General features: G+C 34.8%; 1 pseudogene; it reads left to right on the top strand.

Moving 5' to 3' along the window:
• Nucleotides 1–2,342: 2,342 nt before the first annotated feature.
• Nucleotides 2,343–6,852, top strand: LOC110219096 (histidine protein methyltransferase 1 homolog; annotated as a pseudogene).
• Nucleotides 6,853–7,303: the final 451 nt, after the last annotated feature.

Consider the following 7,303-nt stretch of genomic DNA (forward strand, 5'->3'; position numbering starts at 1 on the left):
ATAAATAGGAACAAGATTAAGCATATATCATTCCTTCCTCTTGTTTGCTCCACCAAACTTCTAACAATATAAATCAATACACTGACTTTTTCCCAAAGTCAGCATTTGAATATGGGGTAAAAATAATGCTAATTATAACAACAGTATATTTCTGTATGGATTTCAGTCTTATAAAATTTTTTCCTCATTTTGTTGGATAAGCAGACCATAGAATATTTCCAATATTCACCTGAAATGTATAATGAAGTATAGAATTGGTAATGTGCCAAGTTGAACAATTAGTAAGTAACAAAGATGGGTGGAAGGGTAAAGGGAACCTTTTTACACAAATATTCTCTCAGGAGCTGTGGCTGCAGTGGCAGCAACAGCTTTAGGAGCTCTCAGCCTAGAGATGGAAAAGGGATTGGACAATTTTTGAGAAAAAGATTACAGGGGACCATTTGCTGGCACTGTGTGCAGGATGTTGTACTGTTTGACAACTTTATCACCAATAAGCTATTCTGGATCACAGCTGCAGGAGAACTACCACTTGCAGCAGGAGGGGATCAGGGGACCCTCCTGGGTAGATATCAGAGGAAGAAGCAGGAAAGCAATGGCCCCACATCTCTCTAGATCTACTTTGAAAACACTGAGAACTTGAAGATTCCTAGAACTACTTGTGAAAACTACAGTGTAAAAAAAGCCTAAAGCTGGAGCAATGACTCCCACCCTTGGGTGAACAGAGCCCAACTTTAACATAAAGTTCAAATTCAAGAAAGCTCTAGAAAAAAATAAGAAACAACAAAAAAAGAGAACTTGATGATAAAAAAAAATTTGATCGTATCAAGACACAAAATCAGAAGACAATAATGTGAAAACAGCTACAACAAAAGCTGCAAAGAAAAGTATGAATTGGACACAAGCCCAACAAGAATTCCTGGAAGAATTAAAGAAAGAGATAAGAGTAAGAGAGGGAAAAATAGGAAAAAGAAATGAAAGTGATGCACAAAAAATATGAAAAAAAGGATTAGGACCAGGCAGATAACACTCTAGTCATGGGACTAGATGGTGATGACAGAAGCTCTCAACCCAGAGATGGTAAGGGGATTGGAAACTTGTCTGAAAGCCTGCTTGGTATCTCTATGCTAGTAAATGGACAGAAGACCAGAATCTGTTTGGCAACTCCATTATCTATACCCATTTTATGGTCACAGTTGAAGAGCAGAGAGTAGCACTTTTGGTTAAGAGGCAGCGGAAGATCTGAAGGAGAGTATAACTTTCAGGCCTAAGGAATCAAGAACCTGAGGAACAGTAATATTTCCAGTCCCAAAGGAGGAGGGGTCTGAGGAGCAGTATCATTGCAATCTATAGGGTCTGGTGACCTTTCTTGGGTAAGGATTAGAGTGCAAAACAAGAGAGTAGTGACCCCCACCTCTCCACAAATCACACCATCTTGGAAGCACTGAAAATTTCCAGAGCCCCAGAACTAGGTCTGAAAACAAAAGTGTGAAAAAAAACCTAAAGTTTAAGACAGAGTCCCTCCACACCGCATACACTGGGAACAAAGCCCAACAGTAACATGAAGTCTGAAATCAAGAAATAGGGTGGAAAAATTAGCAAGCAAAAAATAATAATAACAACATGACCATAAAAAGTTACTATGGTGACAATGAAGAATAAGATATAAGTTCAGAAGAAGTCAATGAAGTCAAAACAATTATAAGCAAAGACTCAAAGAAAAATGCGAATAGAAAGAAGCCAAACAAGAATTTGTAAAAGATATAGAAATAAATATATAATATAATGTGTATGTATATGTGTATATATGCATGTTATATATACACATATATTATATATATGAATATATAATCATATATGAATACACACATATATATATTCAAAATCAAATAAAAGTGGTACAGGAAACATCTTAAAGAAATGAGAGCAAAGGAAGAAAATCATGAAAGGACAATTATTTTTTTACTTTGCTGGGGCAAAGAGGCACCCCCCAAAAATCACTAAAGAAAATAATAAGTTTAAGAAAATAATTGACCAGGGAGTTCTTCTTCCAGGAGACAAGATGGTGGAGTAAGAAGGTTGCTCTTACTGTCACTTATTAACCTCTGAAAGCCCAGAAAATATCACCCCAGGAAAAACTCTGGAACAGGTGAACCAGAAGGAAGATGAAGTACAGCAGTCAGGTACAATGATGAGACAATATACTGAAACTTATGAGATGCATCAAAAGCAATTCTTAGGGGAAGTTTTATATCTGTAAATGTTTTCATGAATAAAATAGAAAAAGAGGAGATCAATGAATTGGGAATACAACTAAAAAGACTAGAAAAAAAAAACAAATAAAATATCCTCAATTAAGCACCAAATTAGAAATACTGAAAACCAAAGGAGAAATTAATAAAATTCAAATTAAGAAAACTATTGAACTAATAAATAAATTTAAGAGCTGGTTTTATGGGAAAAAAAAAACAATAAAATAGATAAACCTTTGGTTAATTTAATTTTTAAAAAAATAGAAAAAAGAAAACCAAATTACCAATTTCAAAAATGAAAAGGGTAAATCTACCACCAAGGAAGAGAAAAAGAAAACAATACTGAGGAACTATTTTGCCTAACTGTATGCCAATAAATTTGACAATCTTAGTAAAACGGATGAATATTTACAAAAATGTAAATTGCCCAGGTTAATAGAAGAGAAGTAAAATACTTAAATAACCCCATCTCAGACAAAAATAAATTGAACAAGCCATTGATGAACTCCAGAGGAAAAAATCTCAAGGGCTGGGTGGATTAACAAGCAAATTCTCTCAAACTTATAAAGAACAATTAATTCCAGTAGTAATAGACTATTTTGGAAAATAGGTGAGGAAGGAGTCTTACCAAATTCTTTTTTATGATACAAATATGGGGCTGATACTTAAACTGGGAAGAGATAAAAGAGGAAAAAAGTTATAGACAAATTACCCTATTCAACATAAATGCAAAAATGCTAAATAAAAAATTAACAAAGAGTTTACAGCAACTTATCGCAACAGTAATACACTATGACCAGGCACCAGGAATGCAGAACTGGTTCAGTATTAGGAAAACTATCAGCATAGTTGATCAGATCAAGAACAAAAATAACAGAAACCACATGATCATCTCTAGATGAAGAAAAAGCTTTTGACAAAATACAACACCAATTCCTATTAAAAACATTAGAAAGTATAGGTATAAGTGGAGTCTTCCCTAAAATAATAAATAACATCTATCTGACACCTTCAGCAAGCATCGTATGTAATGGGGACAAACTAGAAGCATTTCTAATAAGATCTGGGGTGAAACAAGGATGTCCATTATGAACACTGTTGTTCAATATTGTACTGGAAATGTTAGCTTTAGCAACGAGAGACAAAAAAGAAATTGAAAGTATTAGAATAGGCAAAGAAGAAACAAAGCTATCACTTTTTGCAGATGATATGATGATATACTTAGAGGATCCTAGAGAATCAAGTAAAAAACTACTTGAAATAATAAACAACTTTAGCAAAGTTGCAGGCTATAAAATAAGCCCACATGAATCATTGGTATTTCTATATATTACCAACAAAGCCCAACGGCAAGAAATAGAAAGAGAAATTCCATTTAAACTTACTGTAAACATTATAAAATATTTAGGAGTCTACCTCCTGAAAAAACCCAGGAACTCTATGAACACAATTACAAAACACTTTTCACACAAATAAAATCAGATCTAAATAATTGGAAAAACATCAGTTGCTCATGGGTAGGCCGAGCTAATATAATAAAAATGACAATCCTACCTAAGCTAATTTACTTATTCAGTGCCATACCAATCAAACTACCAAAAAATTATTTTATAGAGTTAGAAAAAATAATAACAAGATTCATTTGGAAAAACAAAAGGTCCAGAATATCAAAGGAACTAATGAAAAGAAATGCAGGGGAAGGTGGCCTAGCAATTCCAGATCTTAAATTGTATTATAAAGCAGCAATCATCAAAACTGCTTGGTACTGGCTAAGAAATAGAGTGGTGGATCAGTGGAATAGGTTAAATATGCAAGACACAGTAGTCAATGACTATAGTAATCTATTATTTGATAAACCCAAAGACCCCAGCTTCTGGGATAAGAACCCACTCTTTGAAAAAAAACTGCTGGGAAAACTGGAAAAGAGTATGGCAGAAACTAGGCATAGACCCAAATCTCACACCATATACCAAAATAAAGTCAAAATGGGTTCATGACTTAGATATAAAGGCTGATACTATAAAAACTGGAGAACAAGGAATAGTTTACCTATCAGATCTATGGAGAACAGAAGAATTCATGACCAAAAGGAGATAGAGAACATTATGAAAAGCAAAATGGATAATTTTGATTACATTAAATTGAAAAGTTTTTGCACAAACAAAGCCAATGCAACTAAGATTAGAAGGAAGGTAGAAAATTGGGAAAGAATTTTTACAACCAGTCTCTCTGATAAGGGCCTCATTTCTAAAATATATAGAGAATTAAGAAATTTATAAGAATACAAGCCATTCCCCAATTGATAAATGGTCAAAGGATATGAACAGACAGTTCTCAGATGAAGAAATTAAAGCCATCTATAGTCATATGAAAAAATGCTCTAAATCATTATTGATTAGAGAAATGCAAATCAAAACAACTCTGAGGTACCACATCACACCTATCAGATTGGCCAACATGACAAAACAGGAAAATGATAAATGTTGGAGAAGATGTGGGAAAATTGGAACACTAATACATTGTTGGTGGAGTTGTGAAATGATCCAACCATTTTGAGAACAATTTGGAACTATGCCCAAAGGGCTACAAAAATGTGCATACCCTTTGACCCAGCAATGGCACTTCTAGGGCTATATCCCAAAGACAGCATACCATACAAATAGGAAAAGGACCCACATGTAAAAAATATTCATAGCAGCATTTTTTGTGGTGGCAAAGAATTGGAATTTGAGAGGATGCCATCAATTGGGGAATGGCTGAGCAAGTTGTGGTATTTGAATTTAATGGAATACTATTGTGCTATAAGAAATGATGAACAGGTTGACTTCAGAAAAACCTGGAAAGCTTGTATGGTCTGAGAATGAGTGAAATGAGCAGAACCAAGAGAACATTGTACACAATAACAGCCACATTGTGTGATGACTAATATTGATAAACTTAACTCTTCCCAGCAATACAAGGATCTAAGACATCTCCAGAGGCCTCATGATGGAAAATGTTATCCACATCCAAAGAAAGACCTATGAAAGTTGAATTGCTATTTTTTTTCTCTTCTGTTGAGTTTTGTTTCTTCTTTCTGATGTTTCCTTCTATTGGTTTTAATTTTTACCTGGAAAACCAGTAAGGTGAAAATATGTTTAATAGGAATGTAAATGTGTGGCCTATATCAGATTTTGTGCCATATTGGGGAGAGTGGTGGGTAGGAAGGGGGAGAAAAATTTTTAACTGAAAAGCATATGGAAGTGATTATTGATGAATCAAAATAAATTAGTATATATTTTTTAAAAGGCAACAGTGAACTCAAGTACATTGCACTTGTGGCTAAAGATACCTAGAGAGATTTTTCACCACAGCAAGTAACTCACTGCATTTTTCAGGAAGAATGTCTTTTAACAAATTCATTGGATGAGTGTTGAAATTTCTTAAAGTCAATAGTGACTTTCACCACTACTTCATATTTTGCTTATGGTTACAAAATACTTTGCATACCAGAGCTCTGACCATTTAATGAGAAGATGGCATTCCAGTTTAATTTTACTATAGAGAGACACCTAGAAAATGAATTACCAGCCTTTGGAGATGAGGCCTTGGGCATGGAATCTTCAGGAAAGACATTAGTCTTAGAGAGTCAAATAGGAAAACTGAAAGAAGGAAAATGGTCCTCAAAAGAATGTGACTTATCTGAGGACCTTTTGTGGGGATGCAAATCATCAGCAGAAGTTGAAGTTATAGCTTCTCAAGCCTGTGACAACTCACTGGTTAAATCAGATGAAGTCAGAAGGGATCCAAAAGAAAAGTAGCCTTGTTTGAAAGTGACCAAAGAACATCATGTCCCAAAAGATTTAAAGAAAGTGAGAGAAAATAAATTGGTAGAAGTTACACCGGATCTCCAACGTGTAAATTTGTCAGTGGTGAAAATGGCCTTTTTGAAAGACTACTCTTGTGGAGAAGGCACAATATCCAAAAGCCTTTCTTCTCACTCTGATCTCATCATAGGTATCTATGAAGGAGATTTGAAAACCTGGGAATGTACCTTTGACCTTCTAGCTTGTCTAGCTGATGAAGAAGTACAGTTTGCTGGGAAAAGCATGTTGGACCTTGACTGTGGAGCAGGGCTTCTGGGTATAATTGCCTTCAAGGGAAAAGCTAAAGAAATCCACTTTCAAGATTAGAATAGCACTGTAATTGATGAAGTAAACATTCCAAATGTAATAGTGAACTCCACTTTTGAATGTGAAGATGATGAAGTAAGTGAGGCAGATTTGAAAAGGTGAAATAACTCAAACCCAACAAAAAAACTTTTAAGGAAATGTCGATTCTTTTCTGGGGAATGGTATGAGTTTTCCAAAGTTGTGCTAAGCAGCAATAAAGCTTTTGCAAAATATGACATCATTCTCAGTGCTTTTCATCAAACTTTAGCTAATTTGCTGGATGAAAATGGATAAGTGTTTTTAGCAAATAAAGCACATTACTTTGGTGTTGGAGATGGTGTTCATCTCTTTCAGAAGTTTGTAGAAGAAAGGAATATATTTGAAACAAGGATACTCAAAATGATTGATGAAGGACTAAATTAATTAAAATAACCTTTAAGCATGCCCACTAAAGTCCAAATTCAGTACCTTTTTTTAGCCTTCTTTAAAGCATATTTTACTTCTTTTTTTACCCCCCCATCACCAGAATTTCTCCCAGTTTTTCTCCTCCATACCCTGAGAGAGCCATTCCACATAATGAATGATATTTATTATGGAAGGGGCAAAAATTGGAAAAGGAAAAAAAAATCAGCAAAACTGATCAATACATCAAAAAAAATCTGCAAATATCTGCTATGTCCCACTTCTACTTGCCTCCCACCTCTGCAATGAAGTTAGGTGGAGTTGTCTTCTCAAATCTCTTCTTCAGTTCCATTCAAAATGGATCCAGAAATCCTTGTTTATATTAAATTGGCAGTGGTGCCCTGAAGAATTCCTCCTCTACAAAGGAACTGAGTAATGAGAGGGGCTAGGCAAGAAATGCTGCTTCAGGTTGCTCAGGACTTGATGGAAAGGCAGATCTGG

This window comes from Phascolarctos cinereus, unplaced genomic scaffold (assembly GCF_003287225.1).
Source record: "Phascolarctos cinereus isolate Bilbo 61053 unplaced genomic scaffold, phaCin_HiC Scaffold_4;HRSCAF=312, whole genome shotgun sequence".
In the NCBI taxonomy this organism is placed as follows: Eukaryota; Metazoa; Chordata; class Mammalia; order Diprotodontia; family Phascolarctidae; genus Phascolarctos; species Phascolarctos cinereus.